At 51.8% G+C, this 18,561-nt stretch overlaps 1 protein-coding gene across 16 annotated transcripts in view; it reads left to right on the top strand.

Annotated features, from left to right (window-relative positions):
* Positions 1-18,561, top strand: part of FRMD4A (FERM domain containing 4A) — a 659,116-nt gene that overhangs the window by 576,388 nt on the left and 64,167 nt on the right. The gene's annotated exons all lie outside the window — the stretch shown is intronic.

The raw sequence follows: 18,561 nt of genomic DNA, 5'->3' as shown, positions 1-18,561 counted from the left end.
CGTTCACCCAGTGACGAGTTCCCTCTCACCCTGGGTCTGCCTCCCCACTCCTGAACCCCGAGATGTTTTTACTAAAATACTGTGTCACACTTTGCAACCTCCCTCTCGGCTCCCTCAGCTCACCTGTCTGGCTTCCGCCGCTGTGGTTGGACAGCTTGTGCGCACAGTTGAGAACGTAGCGCGCGAGTTCGGGAGCAGCAGCGTCCACGCGTCTGACTTTGTGGGTTTGGCACTGGTGAGAAGAGGGGAAGGAGGGTCCCGGCAGTCGGAAAATAAAGTTTTGCAGCTGCCGAGATGATGCTATCCCATTTTCTCCTAGCTACCACATCCCATGGTGGCGTGCGCGTGCTTGTATGCGAGGGGAGCCCTGCCTGGCCTAAGTAAGAGGTTCTCGGTTTCCGAAGTGGCCGTCCTGCCGGCCTCAGGGAATAATGCAACCTTGTCGGCTCGGCACTGGGGCACCCGGGGTGAATCTCGAGCTTCCTCTTAGTTTGCGTTTATGGCCAAAGAGACGTGAGCTGAGTTCCAGCGGCGCAAAGGGACTGTGGGTGGTGATGGGCCGCGCCGCGGATCAGCTGCCCCGTGGCTTTCAGACACCTGCACCGGCACAGGCAAGAGGTTTTCCTCTTTCCTCCTTGGGAACGTTGGAATGAAAATTAAACGACGGATTTGAGCAGGCGTTGGTTATGAACACTGGCAGAAGCGGCATCACGCCGGGCAGAGATGCCCAGGCTGGATGAAACCTGTCACGTAGGGTTCTCTCTTTTAGAGGAGGACCTTGCATTCCTTAGAGCAAAGCTGAGAAAGTCCGAAAGCTGGAGCTCTGGGACAATGTGTCCCTTCCCTGAAGCGTGAGGACCAGAGGTGTTGGGACGTGATCCCACGCTCAGGACTCTGTTCCCACCAGGGCCACCCTGAGCCACTCAGGAACTGCCACACCGCTGCAGTTTGCACTCTGAAGACCTGTGGACGCTCTGGCCCCGTGGAAGCATCAGAAGCCATCATAAATTACAGGAGGAAAGGCTTTCCGAATGGGGCGCCAAGAAGGTGCAAGTGATCCCTCCTGAGGGCTGAGGCTGTAAGCGTTAGGGGACAAGAGTACGAAACACGTGACTCCAGAAACCTCCCTAGAAAGAGTCTGCAATATCTGTTAATCATCCTGCATGGCTGCAGCCCACTGGCCAGCCCCCATCTACTGAAATCCACCCCCCGGGGAGGAATGCTAGTGAGCTCCTTATTACATATTCAGCAGACAGCATTTACTTATTTATTTGATATGCAATTAGGGGCGCCTTATTGTACACTTAGACGCACAATTAGGAGCACTGCGGGGTCCCCTCTGAGACATTAGGAGAAGGAACCAGAGTCAGTGGTCTGCCCCCTGTCCCCCTGGGCAGGCGTGTAGCTTCCTGTGGTTCCCGAGAGCATTTCGGAAGCAGGGGCTTTAGCTCAGGGAATTGATGCATTACTGTCACCTCCCCAGATTAGTAAAGATTTTTGATGATGAGACAGGAAGAGAAAATAATATTTACAGGAAATATTCCATTAACTATGAACTGCGTCCCAGCGGAGTCAGCCGGCTTCAATTATTCAGTACTAAGCACTCCATTAAGTGCCCTGCCGACTTACTGTTCCGCTTCTGTTTGGACGCACTTGACTCGTTGTCGGGCTGCTGAGCCCTCTGCCTTGGCAGGCCCTGGGTGGGCACCTCCCTCATTCCACTGTCAGGATCCCTCTTGGAAACCACACCCTGTGCACCGCCCCCGGGGCAGGGTGGGAGGAGGGAGAACCCCACTTGATGCACTGAGCATTCTTAGCATTTTGCCGCCTTTGCTCTTTCACACTGTTGGGTCATAGGGCCCCCGCCGGTTGCCCCTCTCCAGTCCACAGATCTCCCTCCATGCAGACCCAGAAGGGTGCAGGGGCTGTGGGTGACAGACGCCGGCCACGGGTCAGCAAGAGGGGCCTGCGAGGGGAAATGGGGGTGGGGGTGAGTTAACATCTTTAAGTCCCCAAGGAAAAGGGGGAAAGAAAGCAATTACAGTGTAAGAAAGTTGAGATGCCCTTCCCAGAACATCAGTAGGAGACGTCCTGCTCCCGAAGCACCATTACCGGGTGTGGCTGAATTCTCTGTCTGGAATGGGAATCCCAGGCTCTCCTCCTGTACAAGAATTGCAGTCACCAGAAAGCACCGCGCTTTAGAACGTCAGTAGAGGGTGTGAAGTCTGAAATCCTCCCCCAAAAATGGTCCCCCTTTGAGAGGTGCCTCTTGTGGGCCCGGCACTGCTCTGGGCCCTACACATGTCACAGCGAACCAAAGAGACCTCGCTCTCCTGGAGCTTACAGCCCAGCGGGGACGAGGGTGAGGAGATGGTGTTAAGTCTGTCTACAATATACGGCATCAGAGTATTCAGTTCTAGGAAGACAAGAAGTCAGAGCAAGGAAGAGTGGAGGAATGGATGGTCAGGAGTGATCTCTCCAAGGAGGCGATGTTCCCTGTAGGAGGTGGCACATCAAACCCCTGGGAAGCAGGGGAGAATCCGCAGGAAGTACTTCCAGGATTAAGGCCGGTGGGGAAGGGGAAGGAGCATGCAGAGAGGGGAGCTGAGCTAGGAGGCAGTGGGAGGAAGCTCTGTAGCTTGGGGAGGAGCCATCAGAGCCCTCACCAGGGGACCGGGGGCGGAGGCTAAGCCCCAGCATCCACCAATCACTAGATGTAGGTGACCCACAGAGAAGGGGTCCTGGACTTGGGCGAGGTGGCTCCCCACAGCGGAGGGCGATTCAGGGAGAGGGGGTAAGTTCTACAGTCCCAGCGGGAGAGGCCGCTCCCTATGGCACCGTGGCTTTTTTTTTTTTTTTAATATTTATTTTTGAGAGAGAGTGTGTATGAACGGGAGAGGGGCAGAGAGAGAGGAGAAAGCCAGAATCCCAAGCAGGCTCTGCACAGTCAGCACAGAGCCCGACACGGGGCTCAAACTCATGAACTGCGAGATCATGACCTGAGCCGAAGTCGGACGCTTAACCCACTGAGCTCCAGGCACCCCAGCCCTGTAGCTTTTACGGCATGGTTCTCAGAGCGTGGCCGTGGACCAGCAGCATCCACATCACCTGGGGACGTGATCAAAATGCACACTCCACGTCTCCACTGGAGACGTGGGGACTCAGACCCTCAGAGGTTGGGACTCGCGTTGTTTTCACAAGCCCTCAAGAGGTTCGGATGCCGCACGTGGTTTGCAGACTACTACTCTACAGACAGGTCACAGGGAACTTTCTTTGTGATTCTACCTCGTGGTTAGTTGTGAAGATAGTCTTGTCAGAGTTAAAGTCAAACTTCCCCCTGGGAGAGTTTGTAAGCCAGTGTAAGCCAGTGGTCCACAGCAAATCTCAAAATCTCCACCAACAAAGAATGTGGATGCTATTAATTCACTCACTCCCAGCATTTTCAGGGAAGTTGTGTGGCTACCCATTCGCCGTGTGCCTCTCTTTCTATGTCCGTGAGATGGAGACTTGGAACCAGGAGCCCTCGTCTGATTTTCTCCATCTTGAACGTTTCCATCTCAGAGTTTTATTTTCTGTCTCAAAACGCTGTTGCCCTTGACATAGCGAATATCGTTCGTCTCTTTTATGCTGAGCAGGAGAGCCAGAATTGCCGGGAAGAGAAAACAGTATCTCTTTGTTAAGAGGACGGATTTTTTTTTCTTGGTCGTTGGATCTGGGAACCCAAGGTCCTTCCGTTCCCACAAGTGCCGTGAAGGCCGTTCTGGAACCTCGTCCTGAGTTATCCAAAACGCCAAGGACACCAATCTGTATCTTGTGCATTCTTGTTAAAACTGTCCCCACAAGATTCACGCTTCCGTCAGACTGTCACTTTTGAAGAAGAGGAGGTCTGGGAGCAGAAGATAAAAGCACTGTGCCATCCAGGTGGATAATCCTCAGACAGAAGCTGTCATGGGAGAGCAGTTTCTCTGCAGAGAGGCAGAAGGAGAGAAATGTAGTTATTCCTTTAGGAGACGCAGGTGCAAATCTCTCCTGGGGTGATCTGCTTGGAGGCACCTCTTGGAGGGGGGTGCACTTGGCCCTGAAGATCCCACCCAAAGGGCCCTGGGGTACTGATTTCAGGGATTAGCCTCCAGGCCTGGCCTAACCCTTTGGTGCCACGTTCCTGTGCCCACCTCCTACCCTTATCTGTAGTGGTAAGATATCTGGTCTGATGGTCATGACCCCTCAGTCCTGATTCCAGCACTGCACCACAAGTCATTTCCCTGGGCCTACGTTGCCTCAGCAGCAAGGCAGTTGATACAGACGATCAGGACTCTTGAGGTGGAGACAACCTAGAAACAGTTAAGGAGAGTGAAACAAGAGGCACCCTCATTGTAAAGCCCCAAAGGAGCAACTAATAAAAGGAGAAACGACAAAGAACATTTGCTCAAAAAAGTGGTAGAGGGAGAAAATGTCCATTTAAAAAAAATTTTTTTTAATGTTTATTTATTTTTGAGAGAGAAAGAGACAGAGAGAGAGACACCGAACATGAGCACGGGAGGGGCAGACAGGGGAGACACAGAATCGGAAGCAGGCTCCAGGCTCTGAGCTGGCAGCACAGAGCCTGACATGGGGCTTGAACCCACAAACTGCGAGATCATGACCTGAGCCAAAGTCTGACGCCCAGCGGACTGAGCCACCCAGGCGCCCCTAAAGAAATTTTTTCAATGTTTATTTCTGAGAGAGAGAGACAGAGACAGAGACAGAGCACAAGCAGTGGAGGGGCAGAGAGAGAGAAGGAGACACAGAATCTGAAGCAGGCTCCAGGCTCGGAGCTGTCAGCACAGAGCCCAATGGGGGGCTTGAACCAACAAGCTGTGAGATCATGACCTGAGCCGAAGTCGGACGCTAAGCGGACTGAGCTACCGAGGCGCTGAAAGTGCCCATTTCTAAGCAGGTGAACCCCTAGCTGTCTTTGACTGTTGTCTGGTTTAAACAGAGCCTGAGGTGGACCTGATGAGATGAGCTGTTCTCCCTCCGTGACACGCCCGTCCCTTTTGTGATGCGTGAGTTCTCCTAGGGCTCAGTTACTTCCCACAGCAGTGCCTGGTCTCAGGCTTCTTGTCCTCCTGAAGCGGGCGGGCACGTGTGACAGCACAAGGGAGGCCATATCAACCGCCAGGTTGATGGCATGGAGAGTAGGGGTCAAACACAACCATTAGGTATTTAAAACATGCAAATAAACGCCCAGCTAGACAGGCCAGAGTCCCCTTGAGGCTGACCGGCTTCTAAATAAGTCACAGATTCCCATTATTCAGGGAGCCCCACTGACCTTGGATGCAGCTTGAAGAAGCAAATTAAAACCAAACACTGTTGTCGGACCCCAGACCTCTGCAGAGGGACATCCGGTAATCCCACCCACCGCAAAAGGAGCCATGATCCAGTAGTGACTTGGGAACAGATTTGGTTTCTCTGGCTTCAAACCCAAAGACTTTGCTAGTCTAACAAGAACGTTGACCGCCTGGGTCTCAAAAGGCCGATCTCTGTTATCTCACACAGTTTTCTAAAAACGGGTCCTTCCTGGGGCGCCTGCCTGGCTCAGTCGGTTAAGAATTCGACTTCAGTTTAGGTCATGATCTCGTAGTTCATGAGTTTGAGGCCCGCGTCGGGCTCTGTGCTGACAGCTCGGAGCCTGAAGCCTGCTTCAGATTCTGTGCCTCCCTCTGTCTCTGCCCCTCCCCAACTCACGTTCTGTCTCTCTCTCTGTTAAAAATAAATAGACATTAAAAAATTTTTAATAAAAATAATAAATAAATAAATAAATATGGGTTCCTTCCCTAGATAAAAACCGGGACAGTCCTGTAACTTGTCTGATCACTCCCAAGAAATAAATAAATACAAAGTCTCACGGTCACGTTGAATAGCAAAATTAACTCTATGAAGTAATTAGAGTCCTAATACCCAAAGCTCCAAACCTGACTTCAAGTTAAATCTTCTCCCCTCTCCCACTCACCTGGCCATCCTGCTCCTCGTCGTTTTGATTTCTTGAGCAGGAAGGAGCCAGTCAGCAGTTTGGGGATCCCCCAATTTGAGGGGGCTCCCGTCAAGTTCTCCCGGCGTCCGTAGTGAGCACGGTCTCCAGTAAGTTTGCTGCAGGCACCCTCCACTTCCCTCCCCAGGTAGGGGGGAGGCTCACAACACCTCTCTCTCCCCCTAAAACCCTCCCTCAGTTTCCACCTTGCCAGACATTATATACCCCAATTGAGGGTGAGGGGTTTGGGGGTTATCTCAACTATGAGGCTTAAAAATTTTTTAATTCTTTTAACTGCGATAAAATACAGATAGAATTTAGCACCGGAACCATTCGTACGTGTCCAGTTTGTTGGTATTAAGTATATCCACATGGTTGTACAGCCAATCTCCAGAACTTTTTCACGCCTGAAACTCTGTCCTCCCCCTAAACAACCACCTGCACGTGCACACGCTCCCCCCTCACCCCCAGCCCCTGGGACTCAGGGTTCTACTTCGTGTTTCTGTGAGTTGGACGGCTCTGGGAACTTCGTGGAAGTAGAATCATCGAGTATTTGTATTTCTGTGACCATGGGGTTTTAGTATCAAAACCAGGACACTTCAGACAGTGGAAGACGGCCCTCGTGAGCAGTCACACCATGACATCAGACTGACCAGGTCTGTCGCAGCAAAGCAAGGCGTGTGCTGGCCCGTCGAGTCTGTTCTTTTTTTAAAAAAAATTTTTTTTTCAACGTTTATTTATTTTTGGGACAGAGAGAGACAGAGCATGAACGGGGGAGGGGCAGAGAGAGAGGGAGACACAGAATCGGAAACAGGCTCCAGGCTCCAAGCCATCAGCCCAGAGCCTGACGCGGGGCTCGAACTCACGGACCGCGAGATCGTGACCTGGCTGAAGTCGGACGCTTAACCGACTGCACCACCCAGGCGCCCCAGCGTCGAGTCTGTTCTTTACCCGTTTTTTGGCCTCTATTCCTGGGTGGTCTGCTTACTACCCATTGGTCTCAGCCAATGTTTCCACTTTCATATTCCGTACACGGTTCTGCCCACAGAGCACAGTTCATCACAAACTTGTGTTGAGCCAAGTTGGGGAGACTCCAGAGAGCCCTGGCCAGTGAAATCCTGGACCATTTAACCACCCAGTTCTTTCCAGTATCACCAGCAGGTGTTTCTGACGGCTACATGAGGCTTTACGAGTCTCCTCACCAATTCCTGTAATCGTTCTGGGAAGTATTTCCTGCCATCAGATGTGGCCCATGGACTCCCCCCGGACGACAGCAGACTTAGCCTCCTTGTGCTGAATGTTCCTGTTCGGGCCTTTTATTAGGAGGGCAAAGAGCCAAAGGGGCTGTGGATGCCCGTCTCCCCAGGCCTCTTGTTCGCCTGGAAACCAAAACCCAGCCCTTCGCGGTGATAGGCATTAGGGGCCCCAGCTGAGAGACTTGCCCCTACGTGCGTGCACACATGTAGATCTTTAAGTACAGCCTTGACTTTATGCTTGCAGCTGTGGGGTGTGAAAACCCATAAAAAAAACAGATCACTGACCAGATTTCTCACCAGCCCGCTCCGGGAAAGACTACAGGTCACCCAGCAGCGGAGGAGAACATTCCCCCGGAGATGCCTCCACCCAGAGCTGTCAGGCAAGGGGAGATCAGGTATCATCCGTAGAGGCCAACACAGCAGATCCGAGGGGAGGGGCCTGGTCAGAGGACCTTCCAACGGGTGAGGGATGCTTCATAGGGTGAAGGAACACCACTAGGGGGGGTGTGTTGAGGGGGCTTTTATCCTGGATGCCTGGCTCCTTTCAAGCAGTGGCTCCTTTCAAGTAGTTGTAACTAAAGAGCGTCTTGTGATTCACGGTTAACCCAGGCCAAGATTTGCCAGTCAGGAGCACGGGCGAACCCCTGGGGAGCTCTTGGTGTCTGCCCGTCTCTTCCCCCAAGCCCTAGGCACCCTCAGCCTGCTTTCCGTCTCTGGATTTGCCTCTTCCAGACATTTCATGTAAGTAGAATCCTAGAATCTGTGTTCTTGGAGTCTGGCTTCATCCACTTAGAAGGTTGGCCAAGGCCATGCCTGTTGTTGCCTGAATCGGGACTTTGTTCCTCTTTGGCTGAAGACTATCCCATTGTCTTCTGAGGCTTCCTTCAACATTTCCTGCATTCATTTAGCAAACCCACACCCACAAGTGGTGCCTTCGGGTCTTCGCATCTGCTCTATTCCCTCATAAGGCGTATGGCTTTGCCCCCAGTTTGCTCCTGAAAAGACTCAGCTGTCCCTCCAGCGATGCTTTCCCCAACCACCTTATCGACGGTGGCAACCCATGTCCTATCTTCTGTTTGTCCTTGGAACCTGTTTTCCTTTGACTTCCTAACTGCATGGTTTTCTTAGGTAGTTGCCTGCCCGCCCCCCGCCCCACAGAAATGTATGGATTCTCTTATATACCTACGTACCTAGGTCTGCTGCTTAGCACAGTGCCTGACACACAGTAGATACCCCATAAGTAGTTGCGACATGAATAAAAACAGCTGAATATTAGCTTGTGTGGCACCACCAGTTGTGAGGCTGTCTCCACGTGGACGGGTGCAGTGGCCACAAGGATAACTACGTTGCTCCTGTAAGGAAGGGTTTGAGCGTTCCGGTGAGAGTGAGCCCTTTATAAGCAAGGGGAAGGGAGGCAGGAGGCCCCGGCGCTTTTCACAGCGCAGGTTTGTTGTTGGGAAGATGAAAAGCATAAAAAGTTCTTTCCATCTGGACCGTCCCTTGATTTATTTATTTTTATTTTTATTTTTATTTTTGTCTCTTGGACCAAAAAGAGCCACAAAGCTAACAGTCACTGGACATCAGGAGTGCCGTCGCTGGGGTGCTGCGGGCCGTGGTACAGCACTGACTAGTCTGGACACCTTTTCTTTCCCCGAAGCAGGAAGCGTTAGGCTGGGAAACCCTGCTTGTCGGCTCCAGTCACCGTGTTTTTGTCTTGGGAAACCTACCAGGTGGTTTGTGCTGAGCCAGGCACACATGAGGGAGCTCGGGGAGATTTTGTCTTTGTGAACGAGCATGATTCTAAGGGGAAACCCAGGTTAACCTCACCTTCCTGAAACCGTGAGCCTGTGGAACACCCAATGCCGGCCCAGCCAGAAAGAACCGCGTGGCGAGGCCCTCACCCCCGGCTCCCTGGGGCTCCGTGTGAGCCCTGCCTCGCGTGAAGCCTCCCGAAGGGCCTGAAGCCAGCTGAGGCACTTTGTAGGCAGAAGGAGCTGTGGGAGTCCCTCCAGGTCTGGAGAATTCCAGCTTGGGACCATAGACTCCCCCCGCCCCCAACCCCGTTCCCTGTGGGATAGAGTTTAGTTCAGACCATGGCTGCCAGAAGGCTGTGGTTCCTGGGCTGTGGCTCTTGGGCTGGCCCTCACTACCACTTCCCTGTTGCCATATCCCTTGCAGCTGAGAGGTTTACTCGTTAACCCCCGCCGGGGTTCTTCATGATGTGGACGTTGACTGAATTTTGTGCGGTGGGTAAGCATTCAGATACCAGCTCCCATCATCGATCACCTGTGTGACTTCAAGAAAGGGACTTAACCTCTCTGAACTTTGCTGCCATAATGCCTACTTCCTAGCTCTTTGCTCAGCAGATCATTGTTGAGTGCCTAGTACCCCCTGGGAATTGCTGTAGGTGCCAGGAAAGTAACTTCAGGAGGCTCCTAGTCTGGTAGGGAGGACCTTTAAGGGGAAAAAAAAAAAAAAACAGTTGAAGTACAGGATGGTCATTGCCTTGGCAGAAGTACGTATGTGGATGTCCGGGGGAGCTAGCCCAGGCTGGGGGTGGGGAGAGCTCTGGGAAGAAAGCCTGGATTACAGCAGGCTGCTGAGTCCAAGTATGAGTTTCCTCCTCTGCTCCCCACCCTTACTCCCCCAAATTCACAGTTGTCCAAACTGACCTGTCCAATCCAAGGAAGAGGGTAGAAGAGCAGAGTTGTAAATAGGACCAGTCCTTCTGGAAACATCCTCTCTTCCCCCTTCTTTCTGGGAAGGAACAGTGTGGCACGGAAACAAAACCTCTCCAGCAAGAAGATCCAGAGGGAGAGGTCCCCAAAGTCCAGCGGGGCCCCAGCCGCAGGGATGGCCGCCCAGGGGAGGGGCCGGACCCCCCAGCAGACAGTCTGAAGTGGGGCAGTCCCGGCCTCCCCACCTCTGCTGGCTGCCGTCCCCCCTGCAAGGGCAGCCAGCAAGACCACAAGTATTCTCTGCTGCAGCTTGGCTTGAGAAGCAGGCTGCCAGCCCCCTGGTCCGGTGCCCATCGGCCGCAGCTCTAAGACCCTTCGAGCCGGGAGCGCCCGGAGCTCACACCTGAGGTCCTAGCAGCAGGCGGCCGGCCTCTCCCATGGCACCCACAGAAACCACAGGAGACCTTGCTCCCAGGGGACCGGCCAATTCTTGAGGCACTAGGTGTTTAAAAGCCTACACAAGCTGCTCTTAAGTAATTATTCCCAAGGAACCCTTGCTGCCTTACTAATTTCTTTTGTTTTTTTTTACGGTAGAGGATTGTCCTGTTAGGTTTTTTTGTTTTGTTTTAAGCTTGATTAAACCAGGTTTTAGCGAGGAGTCTGTACCTGTTTTTCTATGGAGAGCTGCTTGCCAACCTGTTCACCGTCCTGTCCTCGTCTTCCTCGGAGTCGGATGGCCTCCACCAGAGAAACGAGGTGTTACGGTGATGCTGTGCCCCTGGACAGAGCCACCAGCCATAAAGGATGGATAACTGCCACCCTTCCCCTCCCCCCCACCCAAAATGAAAAATACAGGTTTTCCCCCAAAGTCTGCTCTCCAAGGTAATCCAAACAAAAACCCTTCACAGCGGTCCAAAGAGGGAAATCCTTGCCATTCCGGGTGAAAACGGCCCATCCTAATTTTCCCTCCAGATGTGCCAAATGTCTCCAATTAGTTCCCTCTGGGAAGCATCCCATGGACGTAAGTCATGGCAGGTGTGAGGAGCCTTGAAGGTTGTTTCACTTTTTTTGAGTTTTCATTTTAATTGCAGGTAGCACGATGGAGTGTTAGTTTCGGGTATGCAGTATGGTAATTCAGCACTTCAACAGATCACCCTGGGCTCACTGGGACAGATGTGCTCCTGAATCTCCACCTCCTATTTAATCCAACCTCCCATCCGACCCCCACCCTCAGCCTTGAAGGTTTCTGTAAAGCCTGGAGCTCGCAAGGTCGAGCTGCACAAAACTGGACCACAGTGTTCACTAGTTTAAAAAAAGAAAAAGGCAAAGCTAGACCCAGATAGCTGGCCTGGCCAGCTTCTCCATTCAGGACTAACCTTTGTGCATTCCCCAGAGGCACTCTGAGGAGGGAGGAGCTTACCTCAGGAGGTCAAGGACAAGGGAAAGACCCTTTCAGCTTCCCTTTAAAGTTCCTACATTTGCCATACTTCGTGGTAAGAGCTTTCTGTAAGAAAGACCAAAGTCCCCTCAAGAAAATAGAGATGCCCTCCAGGGAGAACAATAAAAGGAAATGAAGTCCGGTGGGGGGGAGGGGAGGGAGGGAGGGAGTAAAAGTGGCCTGTTTCTCTGGGCCTGTGAAGTACTTCTTGACCCTCTATCTCTTTTGCCCAAGTGATGATTCTGAAGCCAAAGGAAGCTAAGAGGTTTCTGATGGGTTAAAGAGAGGTCATCCATTAAAGGGTCAAGGCCTGGTGCTCTGAGCATCTGTCGCTGAATTAACCAAATCAATTTAGAGCTTGTGTAGTCTGACAGCAAGGAGTAGGGAGCCAGCCGGAGCAACATCTTGATTCCATTAGGTCTGGCTGCTGAGAAAAATTAGCCATTGTTTTCCTGGCTGGGTATGTGGCCCTTTGGGGAGAAAATAGATGCCAGGGAGCCCTCCTTCGGTGCAGGTAACAAAGGACATACTCCTCTTCACTTGGTAAGCTGATTATCTGTGAACGTGGCTTGCCTATTTTGGGGGGGTCTGATTTGCTTCCCAGCATAGCCCATTCAGTGTAATACTGAGCGGTATTATAGTAGGATGCTTTCTTCCCAGGGTTAATGTTGGGAGATGAGAGATTGTAGCAGATTAACGGTCAACGCTGACTCTGGTCAGAATTGCAGTGGACCTGGGTGGGAACTGGCTGGTTAATAATTGGAGCCAAGGAGCCCTAAGGGAACAGCCAACATCAACTGAAATGCAATGAACAAGAGCCCAGGTTAGGCTTAAGCTTGCATTGGGGAAAATCCAAATAAGAGAAAACATTGTTAAGAATGCCCATGGTACCATAGTAGCCATATTTTTTGAAAAACTATGTAACCTGTACTTGGGGCTAATAGATGTCGTGGTGTGTAAATGGTGGAGGGGAGAGAACATCATGATAGCTGCTATTTTTTGAGTGCCATGTGCTGGGCACCATTTTAAGCACTTTATATCTATTAATACAATAGCTCTATGGGGAAAAAAAAAAAAAGCTTGTTAGTCATAGTATTTGAAAGATGAGAAAACTAAGACCCAAAGAAATTACATTGGCGGAATGTGCAACCAGTAAGTGGTGGACCGTGTGGCTTTGAAAACCATTCTATTAATCAGTATTATTCTGGATGGTCTCCTAGAAGTAGGAAGTGTTTAAGACCAGCAATTTTATTTTTAAACTCCAACAAGGGGCAGGATGACTGACACTCCTTGGATTTCCAGTGCTGGCCTTCAACACATGCCTAAGGATGTAGGAATGCCCGTGCGTGCGCATACACGCCTCCTTTTACGGAAAAGGAGCCTAAGATGCAGGGGGTTATATAGAGTCGAGATGATCACCGAGGCCTCTTGACTTCCAAGCCAGAGTCCCTGCCCCTAAAAGTGATGAACCGAAACAAAGTAGACCCCACTGTTTCAAAGATTGGAAAGGCGGTAGGGATTAGATGTGACCTACAGCCCCAGGGACTTGCTTCTTTCTTCTTTAAGCATCAAGTAAAATATATTGAATGCTTATGCAACTGCTGGTAGAAAAAAATAAATCCTGGCATATGGTGTCAACCCACGAAGTTGGGAGTGACAGCCCTGTTTCTAGAAGGTGAACACTGCAGAAATGAAACAAGGAAGTGAGTTTTCTAATTCGTATGTTTCATTCTGAGCTTGGAGATTATTCCTGGCTATGAGTCTAATTCTTTTTATAAGAGCACTCTTCGCTGGTGTTTGGAAAGCATACAGGATCTTGAGGTTGCCAGGGGCCTTTGAAGAAGCAGTCCTTCCCTTACCCCTTGGCTTTGCAACAATTTGTTCTCGCTCATCGTCAGGCCTTCGTGGTAGGTTAGAAAGACCCTAGGACAGCCCAGTCACGGGATGGGTCCCAGCATCAGTTACTTATTTAACCTCTGCCAATTCCCTAATCTCTCTCCACGGGGTTTGCTCTGTCTGTGGAAGCAGGAGCCTGGACCAGATGGCTGCTGGGATTCTGTATATTACCCACCCCCCGCCCCCCAGAAGCAGCAGGAAGTTACTCAGAGGTCATGATGAGGCTTGGTGACTCAGCCTCAGGGACAGGAGGAAGATAGGCTCCCTGAAGTCCTCCTCAAGAATCAGAGCCACTAAAGCGAGCTTCCTGTGCGGCCTTTATTTCCGCATCATTCCAAGAGCTTGCCCACCACCCCGTGTGCTGTTCCGGCACTCAGTGAACACGTGTCCCCACCGTACCTTCCCCCACTCACAAGGAACATGGCATGGGGGCGGACATTAGCCCTTTTCTGCCTTGACCTTCAGCGATACACAGGATGTGGGAATCCCTCAGACCAGCTAATAGGATCCAGCTACCCAGGTCGGCTCATTAAGTGTGTATAGTGCAACCTCTTGCTCAAACACGGTTATTTATTAGCCACTCGTGTTTGCTCTCCGTTAATGTTTCCCATCTCCTGTTTCCCCCATTACAATAGCGAGGTCCAGAAAGTAGACGTGGAGGACCCATGGTCACTTGGGAATGCCATGTCTGGCTCAAAATCGACCAGTCCGCATGTAGTACCAGCCACGTTTCCCCACCGTGGTGATAGATCCTGTCTCCGACCACTTCTGGACCTTTTTTCTGAGTTCTGGTTTTCAGGACAAGCCCCGTTATTGATGCTGTTCTTTTTTTTTTTTTTTTTTTTTTTTTTTTATTTTTGGGACAGAGAGAGACAGAGCATGAACAGGGGAGGGGCAGAGAGAGAGGGAGACACAGAATCGGAAACAGGCTCCAGGCTCTGAGCCATCATCAGCCCAGAGCCCGACGCGGGGCTCGAACTCACGGACCGCGAGATCGTGACCTGGCTGAAGTCGGACGCTTAACCGACTGTGCCACCCAGGCGCCCCATCCTTTTTGTTTCTTAAGGAGATGTTTGAGAAAGTCTTGAAAAACTTCCAGGTTGTGGGATGTTTTGGTTTTGTTTTATTTTGTAACTTGGTTAATAACTCATACTCTTACTGCACTATGAATAGAAAATACAATTTATTCTTTTTGGAATTTTTTGAAATTTTCTTTCTGCCCTATTATAGAATCAATATTTGTGAACATTCCTTGAGTTTGTTTTTTTTTTTTTTTTTAAACGTTTATTTATTTTTGGGACAGAGAGAGACAGAGCATGAACAGGGGAGGGGCAGAGAGAGAGAGGGAGACACAGAATCGGAAACAGGCTCCAGGCTCCGAGCCATCAGCCCAGAGCCTGACGCGGGGCTCGAACTCACGGACCGCAAGATCGTGACCGGGCTGAAGTCGGACGCTTCACCGACTGCGCCACCCAGGCGCCCCTGTTGATGCTGTTCTCAATCATGCTTCTTGTCGTTGGTTAGTCCTTACTTGGAAGCCTCAAAGCCCTGAGGCATCGCTGTACAGAAAACCGGGAGAATCCGGGTCTCTAAGAGGAGAAAGAAGTAACACTTGTTATCGTTGACAGCAGAAAGGGCACGAAGAGCCATTGCGTAGAACTAGAAAGATTTGGTTTTGTACTTTGTCCTTACAGTGACGTCGCTGCTCATTTGTAAAAATAATTCTCATAAAGTTGACCAGCCATTAGTGAGTAAAAGCTCTTCCCGCTAATTGGTGGGTCCGTGTGGAAAGGAGCACAGAGTAATGGGCCAGGTGCCCTTGACTCAGGTTTCTGGTTCCCTCGCTGACTTGCTGTGTGGCCTGAGGCAGTTCCCCTAATTTCTCTGGGCCTCCCTTTCCCCAAGAAGTAAGTTTCGGGCTCATTCTTCTTGGGGAATGCTAAAAGATCAAAGAAGGCATGTTTGTAGAACTTGAAAGATGCCCAGATGAGGTACCTTAGAGAGGCCTTGATTTAATATGTATTAATTTATAAATCCTTTGATTATTGGTAAACCAGCATGCTAGCTTTTAATTAGCTGCGTGGGCCTAATTGGCCGTAGAAGTCCTGCAAAACCCTAAGGGAACTAGCCAAGCCGTAATGATCGTCCCGTGTGTGTGACGTGTCTGTATGTGGATTTGCAAAGCACATCGACAGCTGTAACTGGTAGCTGGGTTATGATGGCTGCACCAAGCCAGAGAGGCTCTCCTGAAAGTGACACGATCTGGGGCTGCCCCCAAAACCAGCACTTCGGAGTCCGGTGCACCCTGTTGACAAAGAGGAGGCAAGGTCGAGCCTCTTCTGTCTGCTTGCTGCTGGTACTCGGGGAGCCTTAGCGTAGAGGGGTTAGCAGGCTGGCCTCGAAGCTGCGGGGCACAGGGGCCTGGGGCCAGAAACGCCCAGCCCTCCCTGAAGGGACGGTGCATTTACAGCAAGCGATGTAGGCCCTAGTGGCCAGCATCTGCCTGAATGCACAGGGGAGACGTTTAGCTGCCCTCACACCCTGGCGCCCCACCCTTCCCATGTGCCGTGCATGAGACAAAAAAGTCCGGGCTCGTCTTCCCACACGAGCACCTCCTTTTCGGTTCCCGGGACCCTGCTAGTGTCCCAGTGCGATTCGGTCCTAAAAAAAAAAGCTGCATTCATTCAACTCCCTCTCACCCTCCCTTCCCAGAGTTTCGTTTGCGAACACACTCTCTGCTTAGAGCCGACCTGAGGGAAAACTTCTGCTCTGCCCCCTGTTAGGAGATGTCTACAAATGTCAAGCATCCTAGAGAGATGCTGGGGCCAGGCTACCAGGGTCAGTGCCAGGAGCAGGGGGACAGAGGGACCCCATCCAAGCCTGGAGGGTTACGTTTGGGCCAGTTGGCAGCATGGACAGAGGCAAGGCCCTCTGCAACAGCAGTGTCTGGAAGCCTCTCTGGGGAGGCTCTGTTTGCCTTCTGCTTCTCAAGGAGTGGGAGTGAGGAGGGAACCAGAGCCTCCAAGCATCGGCTCTGGGGTTTGCCACCCAGTGGAAAGGGGCTTCCACTGAAAGGGCTGGTTAGGGTGTTCAAAAGCACCAAGTTTGCTTTCTTTTCTCTTGACCAAGAGGAGAAAGCCCCTGGAGGTCTGCCCGTCCGATGCACGGTGGGCACGTTGCCCCCAAGGGCTGTCCAGGACAGAGCCTGTGGCCCGAGCACCAGCCAGGACTCAAGACTGGGACCAGCGATACGATCTGCAGGGCCCCTTGATCAAAATCTAGTGAGACTGAGCAGAACGTCACATCAAGCACAGGGCCCTTCTGCGCGCATATCACGCATGCATGAAGCCAGCCGTGGCCAAGGTGGGTGCAGTGCAGGGGTCGGGGGTCCCCCTTAGCGAACCGCCCTCTGTCCTCTGCCCCAGTTTTCAGAGGAGAGGGATGAGAGAAGGGGACGGGGGAGAATTCTGTACACTTCCTCAAAGATTTCCAGCACGTGAATAACCACATTTTATTTCCTGACGCCCCCGTGTCAGCTCTGGAGTTAGGAAATTTAAGAAAAAAATTATCTTGGTTATTCTCTGTTACTTGCCAGGAGTCAGGAGAAGAGCACTGAGGGAATCTCACTAAGGTCTAAGTTCACAGAGCACTTTGTGCCAACACCGTGCCAGGGATCTGTTGTCTCTACCTTAGAGGGGGATATTGCCGTTTTACAGACGGGGAGACTGAGGCTAAAGGAAATGCTGTCATTTGCGTAGGGTCAGACGGCTTGGACGTAGGGGCCCCCGTATGCATACAGATGCACTCAGACCCCAGGCGTGTATGCCTGGCCACTTGGTCCTGTGTACTAGCTCCAGATCAGGAGGTCCGTGTCCGGGATCTGTGAGTTCTGGTGCTTTTGAATCCTCTGGCTAAGTTCAGGCGGTATGTCTATAAATGTCGAACAACGGGAAGGCAGGGGGAGGGTGGGCAGAGAGGAACTTCAGGTGTTTCGCCGAGCTTGTTAGCAGAGCATCCAATAGCAGAGTGAGACTCAGATCTGTGACTTGAATAGTGGGCTCTACTCGGGTGCCTTTTCCTCTGCGACCTCACGCAAAGCCGTCTGAGCCAAGGTAGGGCTCTGGGTCACTTGCTTTCCTTGAAATGTCTCTCTACTCGCTTGAACTGACACTAAAGGAAAAAGAAGTACGGTTTTCCTTGGGCTTCAGAGTGAAATGTTCTTTGAGCTGTGGACCAAAGAGTAGTAAGAGGAGAGGCCCTCCTCCCTATTGTGCACACAAAATAATGGTACAGTTCGGCAGTGCAGGTCGTGGAGAGAAAAGAATGCGGCCATTCTAGAAACCTTTTTTTTTTTTTTTTCCCCAGCCCAGTCTGACAAAGGGGTGGAGTCCTTTGGCCAAGCCCTGACTAGCTGGCATGTCTGGGTCTGGGGAGGCAGGGCTGAGGGAGCACTGGGAAACTGCTGTCACATTTTTAAGGAGGAGAAAATGTGAGCAGGTCAGGGAGCATCAGGAGCCCCGGCTCAGACTCCGAGGACGCTAGGTGGAGGATGAGACCCTAAAAAACCTAGGCCTCCGTGCACTGGGCAAAGGGACGACCCCAGGGAAGAATCAGCCACTCCCAGGATTCCTGATCTACCCTTCTGTGGGCAAAATCCACTCAACTTCTAAATGTATAGAAGCAGCTGCAGTAGAGGCATCGAACGTAAGCATCAATAACATAAATATAAATGCGTGTGCGCGTAACTTTAACCTCTTGTGACACGGTCCACCGTTCACTTTTTCTCCTGATGAAAGGAACGCCTTCCAGAACAGTGCTGCCCTAATTACTCCCAGACCCCGTAGTCCGCTGCTTAGTTAACAGGGCCCCCTCCTCTCCGGTGGAAGGAGTCTGAGTCGTGCCCGCCAGGGCCTGAGGGCAGCGGCGGGCACTCTCTCCCTCCCACTTTTCAAAACTGCCCTAACTGTACTTGGCCTCTCCCTTGGCCGTGGCCGCGGGCCGCTGGCTGCAGCCTCCCGCCGGCAGCGGGACTCTGGAGTTTCTTTGTGCCCCGGGAAGAAGCAGGGGCTTGACAGGCTCGTCTCCTTATCTCGAGTCGAGTCGCCTACCCCTGAAATAAGGTTCCAGCGGCCCCCGCCCTTCGCAGAGAAGCTTCCCGGAGCCGACTCACCAGGGCGAGTCCGAGCTCTTACACATTAGTGGGCAGGAAGTGGAGTCCCGATGGGAGGCTGGGAATTTGACCGCCTTCCCATTTCAGCACTGGAGGGAGAGGGCTCAGCTCGG

The sequence above is a fragment of the Felis catus genome, chromosome B4 (assembly GCF_018350175.1).
Source record: "Felis catus isolate Fca126 chromosome B4, F.catus_Fca126_mat1.0, whole genome shotgun sequence".
NCBI classification, from domain to species: Eukaryota; Metazoa; Chordata; class Mammalia; order Carnivora; family Felidae; genus Felis; species Felis catus.
Note: the sequence above shows the minus strand (reverse complement) of the source record. Positions and strands in the feature narration are given on the sequence as shown.